We start from the raw sequence: 18,200 nt of genomic DNA, 5'->3' as shown, positions 1-18,200 counted from the left end.
TTAAGGGGAAAAAACAAAGAAACAAACAAAAAGTTAGAAATAAAATTATCATTGTAGACAGCATGATCGTGTATGTATAAAAGACAAAGATTCCAAGTTAAATCTCGTGTGTATAAACAATGAAATCATTCAACAATATTCTATATTATCATATAAAAATCACTGATGCTCTTACATATAAACAAGAAGTTAGAAGATTTAGTGTAAGAGAGTATCTCATTTATTATACAACAAAAATTTTAAACACTAGAAATAAACACCATAAGAAATTATCAAAATTTTAAAACACTTCTGAAAGACTTAAAAGTATACTTGCATGAGAAGACATCTCTTGTCCTCGGATGGAATGATTCAGCATAATAAAAATGTCAAATTTCTCCCAGTTAATTTAATATGACCTCAGTAAAGTACCAATATTTTTTTTTTCCTTCCAGGGCTTAGAGAGGCTGATTCTAAATTCATATAAAAAGTAAACAAGCAAGAAAGCTAGGAAGCTCCTAAAAAAGAAAAGCATCAAAAAAGACTGGCCTTACAGCACATTAAAAGATACTATAATGCCATTACAGTTAAAGTATTGTGGTATTACTGTTTGACTAGAAAGTTACACATTGAAACCATACTGTTTTCTGCCTTCCAGCCTGGCAAAAATTCAAAAGCTTGACAATAAACTCCATCAGCAAGGCTGTGAGGAAACAGTTTCTCAGACATAGCTGGTAGGAATCCAAAATAGTGCAGTTCCTGAGGATCGGAATTCAGCAATGTTTAACCAAAATACAGATGTTTTTATCCCTTCCATAGTCTCACTTCTAGGAATCTACCCTGAAAACAGATGTCAACAAGCATGCTAACATAATTTGTGACCTCATTTGTAATACCCAAGGACTGCTTATCTGTGCAGGACAAGGAAATGGGATAAATAAACTATGATCTAGCCACACAAAAGAATATTATGATATTATTAAAAAAATAGAATGAGGACGTTCTCTGTGAGCACAGATGGAGTGATTGGCAGGTATACTGTTCAGTGTAAACAGGCATAAAGTAAGCTAACCTTCAGGTAAGACAAAAGCAAATAAGAATACATATGTATTTTTTTCAAATGAAAACATAAGAAGGATGCACCAGAAAGGAATAAAATTGTTACCTATAGGGGTTGAGTGGAAGTAGAGTGAAACCTAGGGATGGGAAAGACTTCTATGACTGTGTCTTTTTATGTAATTTTGATTTTCCTCCAGCTTTATGGAGACATACTTGACATGTAACATTATGTGATTTTAAGGTGTATGATGTGACAATTTGATACACTTATCTACTGTAAAATGTTTACCACAATAAGATTAGTTAACACATTCTTTATTTCACATACTTACCATGTTGTTGTATTATAGTGAGAACATTGAAGCTCCACTCTCATAGCAACTTTCAAATGTACAATCCAGTTTTGTTAACTGCAATCACCATGCTGTCCATTCTTATCTGAAACTTACTCATCTTTCGTGGGGAACGTATTCATTTTGTGCCTGAAAGTTTATGCTCTTTGACCATCTCCCATTTCCCCTACCTCTCAGCCTCTGGCAACCACCATTCTAATTTCTGTTTCTATGAGTTCAATGGTTTTAGATCCCACGTATAAGTGAGCTCATACAGTATTTATCTTTCCCTGTCTGACTTGTTTCACTTAGCATAATGCCTTCCAGGTCCGTCCATGTTGTTGCAAATGCTAGAATCTCCTTTTTTATGGCTGGATAATATTCCGTTGAGTACATGTACAGCGTCTTTTTCATCCATTCATCTGTCAATGCACTTAGGTTGCTTCCATGTCTTGGCTATTGTGAGTGTTGTTGCAATGCACGTGGGAGAACAGATAGGTTTTCTAGACAGCGATTTTATCTCGTTTAGATAAATACCCAGAAGTAGGATTGCTGGATCATATGGTAGCTCTATTTTTAATTTTTCTAAAATTTCCATACAGTTTTCCATAGAGGCTGCACCAATTTACATTCCCACTGACAGTACATGAGGATTCCCTTTTCTCCACATCGTTGACATTTGTTATTTTTTGTCTTTCTGATGACAGCCATTCTAACAGATGTGAGGTAATAGCTCGTTGTGGCTTTGATTTGCATTTTCCTGGTGATTCGTGATGTTGAGCAGGCTTAGAGGAGAAAGAATTCAGAGATCACACAGATCGGGGATCAGGCGTAGAAGCACTGCTTTTGTGATCCTCAGGTTCTGTGCCCGGAAGACAGTGAGAGATGGTGTTGAAAGGCAGAGGCTCTGTTGAGGGTTACATGTGGGCCCGCTCCCTGCCCAGAAGGGCGGAGCTCCAGGGGACTTAGGCTGCACTGAGGGAGAATGATGGCAGGTGGACCATAGGTCTGAGCCTGGACCTTCTTCCGACTTCCTTAGGGACAATGCACCACTTCCAGTACTCGCCCTTCAAGCTCTGTCAGTGCTGAGTACCATTTTTGCAAGAGTTTGGAGGGTGGGCATCTTACAAGTGCCTCTCATCTCTGAACAATTCCCAGGCTTTGCCTGAACTGGAGAGAGCAGGTCCAGTGCTTGAGACCCTCTTGCTGTCCATGACCACAGCCCAGCCTTACACTGCTCCATAGAAACTAACCCCCCAGCCTACACCCGTCCCCAAACTGAGACCTAAGCACCTCACGAAGGAAGGTCCGAGTCCTTTAATCCAATGCGCCCCCTAGTGGCGGCTGACCTGCAGTCAGGCTGTCTATCCGTTCTAAGAGCAGATCAAATGACCAATAAGGTTGACAAGGTTGGCGTGGCTGAGACCTAGCTAGGCCCGCCTAATCCCCGAGCTGATCCAAAGGGAGTCCCCACCAGCACCCCAGGGCTCTCTGCCCTCAGCCTCAAGTCGTTGCCCCTTCCTTGTAGGTAGGCCCCTCTGGCAGGTTCAGAACGGCTGTAGGATCCCCGCGCTGCCTGCACCAGCACTAGGACAGCACTGCTACTTCCCCGAGCACTGCGCGTCACCCGGGCACCGCGGGGGCGGACAGACCCCGCAGCAGTGAGCGGGTACGGGCCGGGGGAGGGGCAGCTTCAGTTCTCTCTCCCTCGGAGGAGAAGCAACGCAGACAAGGAAGGAGGTGGATTTGACAAGGGCACAAGAGATCATCTTTCTGGGAGGGTGAAAGCACTCCTCAGAGACCAAAGGAAGGCATCTGCTTTCCGGAGGACCCCAGCTAACCCGATCACTTGTTTGTTTTGGTTTGAATTGTTCAGGCAGTGAAGGGAAAGGCAGTGGGGAGGAGAAGATTAGGAAAAGAAAGAACATGTTTTTGTTTTTGTTTTTATCATAGACATTACTATCAAATAAAGAGGGTTATTAGATTCTACTAGAAGCATTAAAAAGAGTGAGGTCTCCGTTTTATTTAAATGACAATAGTCACCATATACCTGAAAATGTATCACTTGCAATGATACAAATAATGATGAAAAAATACTATATGTCGACTTAGAACATTCTAGGAAATAAGTACTTCTTCAAAAATTAAAGATATATGTGTCAAGGAAAATACATTAACAATTTAAAAAATGTATATAATTTTACAAGGTTACTTTCCATTTAGTTATTTCAAAATATTGGCCATGGTTCCTGTGTTGTCCGCTACATCCTTGAGTCTGTCTTATACCCAATAGTTTGTTCCTCCCACTCCCCTACATCTATATTGCTCCACCCCTCCCTCCCCTCTGGTAAACACTAGTTTATTCTCTATATCTGTGAGTCTGCTGCTTTTATGTTATATTCACTAGTTTGTTGGAAAAATACCTTTTTGGAAGATGTCTCTCCAAGACCTGAAATCCCTGTGTGATCCCAAATAAGACTGAATCACATAAACAACAAAATCCTACTGTGTATCACTGGGAACTATATCCAGTATCTTGAAATAACCTATAGTGATAAAGAATATGAAAAAGAATATATGTATATGTTTGACTGACTCACTATGCTATACACCGGAAACTAACACAACATTCTAAATCAAATATACTTCAATAAAAAAAAAAAAAAAGAAGACTCAATTCCATAGCAGAAATGAGAAAATGCAAGGCTAAATAAATAACACTTCATTATTAGGTAGATTAGAGCCTCAAACCCCAAACTAAGATTCAGGTTTGCTAAGCAGGGCCAGAGACAGGATTTCCTTTTTCTGGTTAATGACAGCCTAAATTTTAGACCCTAAAGTAGCCTAGAGCTCAGGCCACGTCCTGGTCTATTTCCAGCCCGATGTCCCAAATCCAGTCCTAGATCATACTCCTCCCACACGTGGAAAGGCCACCAGCAGTAGTACCAGAGACAATGTAGCAAAAAGATTTGCCCCTCCTCCTCAGGGTAAGAATGTCCCTCTTTCATCGGATCCAAACACAGAAACTATGACTCAAAAAATGCCCTTGGAAGCTAACAAACAGAGGATCTGAGTGTCAGGGGACATTAAAAAAACCTATCAGAAAAACAAAGTGCAGGAACTGGTCAAAACTAAATGTGAAACAATGACTCCATCCTTTTTCACAAACCCTTAAAATCTCCCACAAAAGACTGAAGACAGAGAAAGGGGGTGGAGGAGGGAGAGAGATCCAGTAGTTATAGATTTTCATATAGTTTTTTTTTTACTTTTAAAATGTTTATTTTCTGTGCTGTACACCAGAAATTGACACATTCCAACTGACTGTACTTCAATAAAATAAAATGAAATAAAATGTTTGCTTTCTAGTTAGTGGCAGAAAATAATCTATACTGTGCCAAAACAATCTGAAAATTAAGAATTATATAGTGGCTACAGAAAAAATTTCTATCTCCGTATTAAATGTTTATTAAATTTTCTATGTCCATATTAAACTAAATTCGTTGCTTAATTCTTCCCAAATAAGACAAGGTAATTAAGGCTTTCAGAAACTCCTTTTTAGAATGGGCAACAATTATATCAGAGAAGAATGGTCAGATTTTCATGTAGTTTTAAATAGACAGCACTTTATTTCTTTGTGTTGCTTTCATACTGAGAAGCATTTAACCCCTGAGGAAAGGAAATTCGGGGAATGAGGAGAACATGGAAGACTTGGAGATGAATTACCCAAGTCTGAGCCTGGACCACCCAGCGTCTTCTCGGGCCTGGTTAAGGAGGGGTTTCTGCCTGGGAAGAGAAGAGAGAATCAGAGATGTGGGGAGCTATAAACTATGCAGGGAACACGCACTGGGTCCCATGACCACTGTGGTCTGAATCCTGCCAGGTACTCGCCTCCCAAGAGCGCTGAGATGTGCTTCCAAGGAATCAGGGATCAGAAATTCTAGGCAACCCACTCTAAAGAATTATAATCTCAGAATCCCTTTCCTCACTGTTTAAATGTGAAGAGGAATGTGATCCCTTCCGGCGAGCTATAAGAAAACACAGTGGCAACGGAAAGTAACCATGATAGAAATTCAATAATAGCTGAGACGCTTAGAGATAATCTTATCCACATCTCCCCATCATTTCACAGGACAAAGATGCCCATTACATGAAAGAAACTGCATTTTTCTGAGGAAGGAGGTCTATTGGGCCTCTCTCTTGACTCACCTTGAGGCAAATTTCAGGGCAGAGCTTAATTGAAAAGCTCTTATCGCAATGATTTCTCAGGGCACTGACAGCCCTCGACTCCCTCTGGGGGCGCCTGGCTCTTTGGGAACGTTTCTGGGGCAAAGTTGAGCAGGGTAGATGCAGGGATTCTCACCTCAGTCCAAAGTCGACCACGGATCCATACACTGAAGTCTACAGTTGTAGAAACAACACTTCTTGGAGCCTTTGCAACCTCTATCGCGCCGGCACAGAGGTAAGAGGGTGAAAGGGCAGGTCAGAAAAAACTCTGGGCAATATCCAGGTTTATTGACATCTGAGGGAAAAATGCCAGAAGTGAGGTGGGGGCACCAGAGCATCAGTGCCATCTTGTCCCCTGGACTCCTCGGAGGATGGGTACCCCCAACCCCAACCACACAGAGGACCGCCACGCCCTCCATGCACCTTTCTGAAATCCAGGCTGTGCCGTGTGGAGGCAGAGCAGGAGGAAGATCATCGTGAGCGCAGAGAGGCTGCTCAGCTTCATAATGTGAGAAACGTGTGTGGGTGAACGCTGAGGCTCCGTCTCTGTTTATATCGTCTCTGGCAGGGAACCGCCAGCAGGGGGCTCTCTAGTTCCCAGGGCCCAAGGTCAAAAGCCCCTGAATTTGACCAGGAAATATCAGCCCTCCTACCCCAAGAAAAAGGCACTGTAATAACCTCGGGGGCATAACTTCTGAGAGCCCACAAGTCCTCCCTCTTCTTCAGGGAGTGTCGAGACTGGACTGGCCCCCAATGATTCTTGCTTTACGCAGTGGATTTGGAGGCAAGAGGAGGGGTTTGTCTTTCCCAGGGCATTTATCAGATCTGGCAAACTCCGCCTTCTCACTATGTGTCCGGGACCATTTAAACCCCACTCCTCCCAACCGATATGAGAAATGGGCACATTTGAGGAGTTTACTTTGAATCCAATAACATTTGAAACACACGCAGGCACAAAGACAAGATAAGGAGCTATTAGCAAAATCGCATCTAGATTTATGGAGAATAAGAGCATGCGCTGGGCACTGCACAAGTTTAAGTTGTATGATGAGTGGTTTCTGCTTTAAAACACGTGTCTTTATATTTCCATGACTTTGTATAAATTTTATTTGTTAATTAGGTGAAAGGTCTACCTTGAGGTCATTTGGGAATGTGAAACCCAGATGGAAAAACCCTTCTGGCTCTTTCTGGCACTCCTGTAAAGTGTGTATTGTTTCTACTTGCTTGGTGGCAAAGAACATATCTATCTTAAGCAATGGTGAGAAACAGATTTAGGGATGCACACAGGGGAATTGGTACCAGATGGGGGAGGCAGAAAATGCTGAGAAAAAACATGGCTCCTGGAGCAGCAACTCTGTCCACTGACTCCTCGCCTGCCTTCCTTTCCTCCCCACCCTCTCTTTCTCCCATCCTCCCTCCCCTTCCTCTCGCTTTCAAAAAAATGTTACTAGCGATAATTGCTGCAAATTTTGGCATTTTACAAAAAGAACAACAGGTCTTAGTTGGTTTTCCATAGCACTGCAAATGCCCTTTTCTCTCTCTCTCCCTCCCTCCTTCTTTCCTTCCCTCCTTCCCTTCTCTCCTTCTTTTGCTCTGCTCTGTCTTCTTTCCATCTCTTCCTATAACTCTCCTTCCCTTCCTCTCTTCTTTTTTTTTAAGAAAGAAATTATATTCTATGGTCTTTCTTCTAAGTAAAGACAGTTTTAAAAAATTCAGAGTTAAGCTGCATATGAAAATTGTTTTTTTTACTGAGGTAAATTTGTTATATAGAAAAATTTAAATTTTTAGCATTATATAAATTATAATTTGATAATTGTGTACACTACAACGGGATCACCACCATAAGTCTAGTTAGCATCCATCACCATACAATTGATCCCCTTCACCCATTTTGCCCTCCCCTCAACCAACTTCCCCTCTGGTAACCACTGATCTGTTCTCTGCATCTATGACTTTGTTTTTGTTTTGTTTTGTTTTGTTTTAGATTCCACATATAAGTGAAATCATATGGTATTTGTCTTTCTCTGCCTAACTTATTTCACTTAGCATCATACGCTCTATGTCTATCCATGTTGCCACCAATGGCAGGATTTCCTTCTTTTTTATGGCTGAATAATATTCCATTGTATATAAACCACATCTTCTTTATCCATTCATCCACTGGTGGACACGTAAGTTGTTTCCATATCTTGGCTGGTATAAGTAATGCTACTGGAGTCTTTAGGGTTTTCTATATATAATATCATGTCATCTGTAAATAGTGACAGCTTTATTTCTTCCTTTTTGATTTGGATGCCTTTTATTTCCTTTATCTTGCCTAACTGTTATGGCCAGGGTTTTCAGTCCTATGTTGAATGAAAGTGGTGAGAGTGGGCATCCTTGTCTTATTTCTGATCTTAGAGGAAAAGCTTTCAGCTTTTCACCATTGGGTATAATACTAGCTGTGGGTTTGTCATATACGGTCATTATTCCAACAAGGAATAAACAGAGGAAATGTACCTCAACACCCAGTGTGTTGAGAGAGTGTTTATCATAAATGGATGCTGAATTTTGTCAAATGCTTTTTCTGCATCTACTGAGATGATCATATAATTTTTATCTTTTATTTTAGTAATTGGTATATCATATTGATTGATTTGCAGATATTGAACTATTCTTGCATCCCTGGAACAAATCACATTTGATCATGGTGTATAATCCTTTTAATATATTGTTGAATTCAGTTTGCTAATGATTGGTCAATAAATCCTAGATATGGTATCTTAATAGGGGAAGGAAAAGCTCCTCCTGGAAAAATCAAGAAAAAGAAAGAGACTGTCCGATGAAGACCTTCCTAAAGTAATAGTTACAGGCTGGCACGTGGGAAGGGACTTAAGCTTGTTGGAAATTTTCTGGTGTTTGAGTGTGTTTCCTACTTCGAGGGAGCCAGTGTTCTGGGGTAATGGAGCTGGGAGAGACCAGTGGTTCTCAATCACAGTGATTTTGCCCCATTGAGGACACTGGGCAATGTCTGGAGACGTTTTGTCACAGCTTAGGGGGATGATCTAGTCAGGGGAGGGCAGGAATGCTGCCAAACGTCCTAAGATGCACAGGAAAGCCCCGATCCCCACAAAAAAAGAAGTATCTGGCCCCAAATGTTAATAATGTCAAAGGTAAAATATCCTGGGTTAGACATATGGGGCCAGTATTTGTATTCATCAAGGACAATTCCCTTGGGGAAATTTAAGGACAGGAAAGACGTGATTGGGTGTTGAGTCCTCCCTGAAAGCAGCATCATCAAGCAGATGGTAGTCAGCTGTCCTTCTGAGTCTTAGCCTTTGTGAAATAGCTGTTCTTCCAGTGGCTTTTCTGCTCACAATACCAAAGGTCCTAATGCACAGATTCTAGATTCTCAGCAGAAGAACTTCAGCTCTTGGTGTTATTTAAATTTTTTTTTTTTTTTGCTTTTATTTATTTATTTATTTATTTATTTATTTATTTATTTATTTATTTATTTATTTTTAATGGGACCCAAGACCTTGTGCATGGGTTCTACCACTGAACTATACCCACTCTCCCTTGTTTTATTTTAAAAGTCTTTTTTTAAATCAGGAATTTGATTTGATTTTTAGTTTTCTTACTTTTTTAGAATCCATTGAGCATCTCAGGAATGTGTTTGAAACTCTTCTAATTGTAATTTCCCTTTGCAACTAATTTTTTTTGTAATAAGGGCCCTATTTCAAGTTGAAACCTGTTCATTTTATTTATTTTTAAAAATTTGTATTGAAGCATAGTTGATTTACAATATTATATTAATTTCAGATGTACAACATAGTGATGCAATATTTTTAATATTGCTACTCTATTTAAAGTTATTACAAAAAATATTGCTGTACAATATATCTCTGAAGTTGAAGCCTGTTTATGAAGAGACAAGTCATGTCTCACTCTACTTCAGGTGTTAAGTCCATCCCATAAAACTGTTTAAAATTTTCAAACTCTACTTTTAAAGGCTATCTTTATTTTATTACACTTTTGATTCTTTGTGCAATTTACCTTTGAGAGAAAGGCTTCTAGAATAACCCCAGTGTGTTTCCTTCTTTTCTGGTACTCTCCAGGCCATATTATATAATAAATTACTTTCTACCACAAATCAAATAACTTTCCTACAATCAATAACCAGCGAGAAAATATAGTAAAAGATAAGATCCCATTCACAAAAATGGATGCAATATTTCTTTTACTATAAATTTGATGTCATTGCAATAAAATAACCAATAGTTGGGGTTTGTAAATGATTTTAAATTATTCTAAACACCACCTGGTGAAGTCCGCATTTGGGATTTGCCAGGAAAATACTGCTGATAAATTATCATGGGAGAAAGAGTTACACAATGACACTTTTTTTTCCCTCTGCTAGACACTGTCAGAAATTTCATTTTAGTTTAAAATTTAATTTTAAATAGAGATATGATATATAACATTACATTAGCATCAGATGTACAACATGATGATTATTTACATACCCCGCAAAATGATCACCACAATAAGCCTAACAACCAATTTCAATGCCACTAAAGTTGTCATAAAAATATATCAACATAATTAGAACATACAGTAATGGCGAGGGACTATAGACAATGTAACTGAAGAAAAGAGAAACTCAGTGCCTATGGGAATTTATAAATGATAAAGGCGGAATTCGACATCACCAGAGAAATGTTAGATAATTCAGTAAATGATATTGAGACATATTGTCAGCAATTCAGGGGGAAATACTGGATTTCTGTCCCACCCATTATCTTAAAATAAGTTTTAAATGATCAAAGATTTAAACATAAAAATACTCAAAGAATAAGTAACTGAAGTTTTACACAATATGGATTTGGGGATGATTTTTCTGAGAGTCAATTGATAACAGTTAACCACATACAAGTGAAAAGCTTTTGTAGGGCAAAATCAAACAGTAGGAAAAATAATTAGAAATTGGAAAAATTTGAGTAAACACATATGAGAAGACTATATATTCTATAATATATTGAAAGACCTTTTACAACACAGTAAAGAAAATAGAGCACCTAATTAAAACATGAACACGGGCCACGGATATATGGATTGCAGAAAAAGTAACGCAAGTGGCTAATACGTATATGAAAATAAATAAAACTTCACCTGTAATTAAAGAAATGCAAACTAAAGTAAACACAATCCCCTTTCCCCCCCCCCACGAGACTGGTTTCCCACCATTGATTGACTTTGGGCAATTTCCACCACCACTGGTCTCTGTCTCAGTTATTGTGAAATGGATGGCTTGGTGTCTTAGGACCCATCTTGTTTGAGAAAGACTCCAAGATTCTAAGCAAAGGTGTCTTTCCTGGTGAGGAGTAAATTGACAAGAGAGGAGCCAAAAGATCATTGAGAAGACACCAAAATGATGCAGGACACGCATGATAATGGCTGACTTGGCAGATTGTGGCGCTTCAGTTTATAGCTGCCTTCTTCTCATCTTCTCCCCGAATCTCCATTCTCTTTGATTCTACACTTTGGCTTGAGAAATTCTGTTAGCCTGGAATTTCTTCTATGAATTTGATTTCTGGTTCAGGTAAGATGACTAGATCAACAGGTCTTTTTTTGAGGGGTTACTAGTCCTCCCGCCTTATTCAACACCCTATAGAAAGAGAGAGAGAGAGAAAAAAAAAACAACCATAATGTCAGGACAGGTGGTTGCCGGCCCCAGCTCTGCCTTTGACCTCTAGTGTGGACTTTGTTGACTCCCCTAGACTTCAGATTTCTTGTCTTCTAGATAAGGGTGTTTGTCTGGATGATGTCAAAGGGGGCTCCAACTCCAAATTCAGTGGAATGTGGCTCAAAGCTTCTGGGACAAACTGAAAAGCACCTGGTGCTTGTGCATGACCCTTGTCACACTGGACTCCTGGGAATGGACGCACATGGCTAGAATAGAGCCTCCACATCTGAGGACGTTCTGGGCAAGGAGAGCCTAAGAAGTGGGCAAAGAACGTCCCAAGATTATCAGTGACCCCAAGGTGCACACAGAACCTTCAGATAAGATGTCAGGGCTTCATCTCAGCAAAAATAAAACTCCTCAGTTGGAGAACACCACATCTCTGGGAGGAGCATGGCAGCATTGAGCTGTCCCCAGTTAACAATTATTTTTTGGCTGCACTGCCCATTCTGGGCACCTCAAGCGAGCATCTCTGGGTTGTTTCACTAACATCATGCAGCCCTAGGACTTCTCATCTCTCCCATGATCCACTGTCTCGCCTCACCCCTCCATGCGGTGTGGTGCCTGCCTTGATGAGGCAGTTGGTGCTTTAGCGAATATCAGCTGAGAGGCCCTGGAGGTCCTCCAGTCCAGTCCCCTTCCTTTTAACAGCTGTTTAAACTCTAGGCCAGAAGCTGGGACCAGAACACAGAAAGCAGAGGAGAGTGCATCGCAGCTCAGAGTGCTCAGAATGGTTTAGACAACTCTTGTGTCTTGACTTCTAAGCATATACATATCCTTACTTAATGAAGGCGCATCCAACTACACAGTCTTAGGAGTGGGAGGCCAAGGCCATGTCCCCTACAGAAGCTGGGAAGTCCAGATGTCTGCTCCCCCTACCTTCTTTGCAGCCACTGCATGTGCATGAGTGCTTGTTTTAAGAACATGTGCTCAAACGCTGTCATGGATGCGAGGACTAGTGATGGTAAGAAGCAGACACAGAGAAGGAAGAAGTGAGAATTTCTCCCGGCAGCCAATGGCTGCAGCTTCTCAATTCCAGGGAGAGAAGTGGAAGGGATGGCCAAGGCTGTGGCAATGCTGGCTGGACAAGATGTGACATCATCCGGCCTGGAGGCAGCAGTAGGGTGCTTTATTGTGATTCAGGGGTAAACGACTGTGGGGCAGGTATTATTGAAGAATGAGTGTCCTCGTGTTTAAAAACACTAAGTCGCAGACGAGGGAAGACAAGTATCATCTAGTGTGGGAAAGCTGGGAAGAGAACCTGGGGTGGAAACAGGGGCAGAAAAATGATTCAGGTCCACTGAAAGTGACCTTGTGAAAGAAATTACTTCTGAGAAACTGATGGAAGAGGTGTCTTGCTATCTAGCCTGAGAAGAGAAGGCACTTTCCCAGGGACATTTCCATGGTGACGAGGGGAGTGTGGCTTTCTATTTCAGAAGTCGCAACATTTATGCTGCCCTTTGTAACTGCCAATGTGAAGAGTCTGGAGTTCATGGAGCGTGTGCAGTGGGTATCTAATGCTTGCTCACTGCCCACTATGTGGAAGTCTCTTTTTAGATTTTGGCACCTCCCTTTTGAGTCCATATTTAAGTCTTTTTTTTTTTTTCTTAACTTTAATTTTTTATTCGGAGATAATTATAGGTCTCATGCAGTAGCAGGAAATAATATAGAGAAATCCCATGTGCCCTTAACTCTGCATCCCCCAAAGGCAACATCTTGCAAAACTATACTGGTAATGAAGTTCACACTTTAAAAAGTGATGAGTTTTTGATGGTTCTCATGAAGTCCACTTAAAACCCCAAGGTGTGTCTAGAACACTCATGTACAAATTGACAAAAGGGTTTGTTGTTGTTGCTGTTGTTGTTGCTGTTGTTGTTGTCGTTGTTGTTGTTGTTGTTAGGGATATCTAGGGAAGCAGGCTGTTGAAGAGCTTTCTTCAGATTATAGAAGGCTTGTTAAATACTTGGGCTCCCAAAATAGAGTGGCTCTTAATGAAGACTTAGCTATTTCATAAGGTTATGAAAGACATTCTGGCTTCCGACTACAGAAACTGAATAAATCAAAGTGTCACTTTCTTTTACCCCTGTACCTAGGGCTGCGCTAAGATATTTGACAAATGTGATGCTCCCACCTGGCATTTAAATCTCCACTGAGTGACCCAAAGCTGTGAGGACAAAGGGGCAGCCTTTCCCAGAGCAATGCAGTATTGTCGTCCACAGCAGCACCCGATCAGAGACGTTGGTGGCACTACAGTGAGTGTCCAGGACCACAGCAGCAGTGTCTGCATCACACACACAGTCGATGAGCTGTGGTTCTCGTTGTGATCACGCTGCCTGGACACTCTCCTTCTTACAATGCCCTGAGCCTGAATTCTCATCATTCCGTGAGCCACATTTTTCAGATTGCCTTCTCAGGGGAGCAGGAACTGAGGCAAAGGAGGGTAAGTTTCATGGCAAAGTAACATCTGTGAAAGAGAGGAGAGGAAGCAGGGCTGGGTGCTGGGAGCATCACCATGCTGACCTGACCTCATCTTTGCCAGCCCAGTGGGGAAACTCTGGAGCAAGCATTTTCCATCAGAGGGGTCCTCCCTTGGGCAGAAAAGGAAGGATCCTTGAACCACAGCCTTACTCTGTCCCTGCCCAGGGGTCCCCGGGTATAGTGGGATCTCAGCTCGAGTACCAGGAAGTACCTGCAAAACACTTGCTGTCAGTGATCAGCTCATACACTCCTCGCGGCTGGCTGGCGAATGGCTTCTTAAAGGAGGTCTGAGCCACACATCTCCTTGTGCTGTGGGGATTCACATCTCCATACACATTTGGAAACAGCTCTAGGGGGCTCTCTTTCTGCAGGAAGCCATAGAGGATGGAGGTCAGTGGGGGCAAACAACAGCCTCAGTCCTTGCGATTGGTGCTGGGGCTAAGCTGCTCCTCCTAAGAGTCCTCCTCTCACCCTGTTCTAGCTTCCTTGCCCTCAGCTACCATCATTGCTACTCTCCGTGGCTTACCTGGTGGTGTGACCCGAACTCTCATTCCTAAGGGTAACCACACCCTTCCCAGGCCATGGTGGCTGCACGCTGATCCATTCACGGTGACATAGGGAAGGTATACAAGATACTGTGCCTTTTCTCTGTGCATCTTCACTGCTCTCCCCCAGCTCTGCCTGGCCTCTCTGAGATCCAGTTCAAGGTTAGGAAAGATCCTTTCTGATTGGTTTGGCAGGTGAGCTATTTAAAGAGTCTCTGCTCTAAATCTCATGAACTTTGTTTGCAGTCCACTTAGTAAAGCTGAAACATTATTTACTGTGAGCCTTGAAATTAAACAGCTCGACTCTATACCAGGGAAGGTACAAAGTCACCTAAACAGCAACCATGCGGATGACACTCGCAGCCTCATTCCTCTCACAGCCTCCTTGTCCTGAGGATCTTGGGGTCAGGACAGCAGTCAAAAGCGGTGAGAAAAGAAGCTGGTCTGCAAAGTAGCCTCAGGATCATTTTTTTTCTCTTTCAGTGATGATATCTACCGTTACACTGTATTTTCTTTATTTCTGCTCCCTTCTTTTTTTAAAATCTAGGTTAAGTAGCTTGTGGTTTCATTATGTGGTAAATTTTTTAAAAATAAGATTTTGCTGTATGAATTAGATCTATTTCTTGATTTAATCAATTTGTGATTATTATTATTATTATTATTAGCTTTAGCATTACTTTCCTTTAGTTTTCCTTTGTCCTTTTTTAGTTCTTTGTGTTGAAATTTTGATTTGTCATTATTTCAGTGTTTCATTTTTATTGCTGTAATTATACTAATGTTACTCAGCCATAAAAAAATAAGGAGATCTGTCATTTGTGACATGATTGGACCTTGAGGACATTATGCTAGGTGAAATAAGTCAGAGAGAGAAAGGCAAATACTATACAGAGCCATTGTTGTGAATATTGAAATAAAACTAGAAAACACAGAGAGTTGAGATTATTGAAAAGGAAAAGTGAGTAGGTGCTAAAGATCCTGTTGAAAAATGAACTTGACAGATTTGTAGATCATCTTGGCCAAATTGCTTCCACCGGCACCATCTTCCCCAATTTATTGTACTTTTCCATTGACACATTTTCTTGTGCTGTTCCATCACTCAAGAATATTGATCTCATCTTAGGGACCACCCTTCATGGTCCAGACCTTGTAAAACTGTCAATGCAACCTTACCAAGAAGTTAGCTCTAGGAGAGGGTGTGGAGAAAAGGGAACCCTCCTACACTGTTGGTGGGAATGTAGTTTGGTGCAGCCACTACGGTAAACTGTATGGAGATTCCTTAAAAAACTAAAAACAGACTTACCATATGATCTAGCAATCCCATTCCTAGGCACTTACCCAGAGAAAACTCTAATTCAAAAAGATACACGTCCCCCAGTGCTCATAGCAGCACTATTTATAATAGCCAAGATACAGAAGCAACTTAAATGTCCATCGGCAGATGATTGGTTAAAGTTGTGGTATTTATATATACAATGGAATACTACTCAGCCATAAAAAGAATAAAATAATGCCATTTGCAGCAACATGGGTGGACCTGGAAATCATCATTCAAGGAAGCCAGAAAGAGAAAGAAAAATGCCATATGATATTACCTATATGTGGAATATAAAAAAGTGACACAAATGAACTTATGTACAAAACAGAAACAGACTCACAGACATAAAAAACAAACTTATGGTTACCAGAAAGGAAAGGGAGTGGGGAGGGATAAATTGGGAGTTTGGGATTTGTAGATACTAACTACTATAAATAAAATAGATAAATAACAAGGTCTTACTGTATAGCATAGCAGACTACATTCAATACCTTGTAATAGCCTATAATGAAAAAGAATATGAAAACAAACACTATATATATATATAGCTGAATCGCTCTGCTGTACACCAGAAAGTGTAACAACATTGTAAACTGACTATATTTCAATTAAAAAAAAAGTTAGCTCTACATCTTGGTTTTGGGCCTAAGCATTGCGGTGACGCATTCTGTGACTTTGGGAAACTCTTTATTGTCCCCTCTGGGCCTCGGATTTTTCATGTTTAATGTAAAGAGTGGTTCGTGATAATCTCAAAGTGTACTGTTTGTTCTAGAGAGATGGAAGGCTGTGTGATCAGGGAAACTGCCAAGAGCTGATAAACGTGAGTGCATGTTTTCACCCCCCAGGACTGGTACCCCTAGAGGGATGACACACATGCCTGACGGGAAAAGAGTCTCCGTGTTCCCCTTCTAGATAGGGCATGAGAAGTCCTTAGAGTTTCTCATAATCTTTGCAGCCACCGCTCAACTGTTCTGCCTCAGAGATGGCCATGACCAGTCAAAGAGGAGCCGAGGGCTCGCAACCTCGGAGAGGCGCTCGAGGTCGGTGGATGCTGGGCTCAGCGGGGGGAAGTTTGTGAGCAGGAATATGGGTCTTTCCATGGGCACTGAGTGTCTAATACTTGTTCTTCTCACCAAGCTACTGTGAGTATGTCAAACGACATTTTTTGTGTGTGACCTTCATGGTGCCTGGAAGTCACAAATTGACTTTCTTACCCTCCTGACTTTCCCCCCAGAGTTACTCACATAGACAGATGTGCCTCTACGGAGTTCTAGGTCAGTTGGAGTTTTAGTGCAAAGGGCTCAGAAACCTCCACGTGCTCTGGCCTTCTCTTTTACAGGTGTTGTTGGTGAGGTTCGGAGAGTATGCGGAACTCCGAGTCTAAGGGGATTGGAATGGAGGTTTGACTGATGACACAGGATTGCCTGCTTCTGAAGTCCAGGAGGAAATCAGACAACAGAGGGTACCTGGAAGGAATCTGAGGCCTGATGTCTGAATGGGGATGAAAAGACACTCTTCCTTGCCTAGATACAGCCTTCTAGGTGGGCAGAACCTAGCCCAAATGCGGACATGGAATCAGTGGATTCTTGGTCCAAAGTCAAAATGGGCCCTCATCATTCTGTGAACCCCCTTATTTCTCTGAATTAATAACTCCTCTTGACACTATAAATGATTGAAAAATACTGGTGGGGCTCCAGGTGTCAGGAGAAAAATGATCACGTATCAGTTGGAATCACAGAAATGTACATTTGCAATAATGTTATAAAATAGAATTTGTATAGTTTTATTTATTTATGTATTTTTAAATTTATTATTATTTTTTTTAATGGAAGTACTGGGGATTGAACCCAGCACCTCATGTATGCTGAGCACTCGCTCTGCTGCTGAGCTCTACCCATCCCCCCACTATTTGCAACAATTTAATCAGATCAGCCAGTTTCATTGAAAGGTAGGATGAACACTGGTCTAGGAGGCAGGGAACCAGATCTTGGTGGCCCTGACTTGCTGAGTGAAATTAGGAAAGTGATTTCTCCCTAAATTTCTCCCTGTAAAATGATATAAAGCAAAAGGGGAAAGTTCATCTACCCACAGTCTTTTTGTTGTCTCTTATCCCTTGCTTGGATCGTTTTGTTAATCTGGTGCCAAAATCATGGAGGCTGTGCAGTGCCAAAACTATTGTATCCTGGAAAGCTGGTATGAAAGGAGAGTTTTAATGTTCTCACCATAACAACCACTGGCAAAATGGTTGTTATGTGAGGTGAAGGATTTGGTAACTATTTTCATTGTGGTAAACATTTTGCAGTGTATGCATGTATCAAGTAATCACATCATACAACTTAAACGTATACAATGTTATATGTCAATTTTATCTCAATAAAGCGGAGGTGGGGGGACAACCCTGAAGGGGTAAATATTGCTCTCTTCACTATAGAGAATCTAAACATTCAGGAACACACTAATTATTTATTCAAGACCTTTTTCTGTGCAACATGAACACTTGTTTAGGTTTCTCTTTTAAAGTTCTGCCTGTCTCTCATTATGTTGAT

This window comes from Camelus ferus, chromosome 19, assembly GCF_009834535.1.
Source record: "Camelus ferus isolate YT-003-E chromosome 19, BCGSAC_Cfer_1.0, whole genome shotgun sequence".
NCBI lineage: Eukaryota > Metazoa > Chordata > Mammalia > Artiodactyla > Camelidae > Camelus > Camelus ferus.
Note: the sequence above shows the minus strand (reverse complement) of the source record.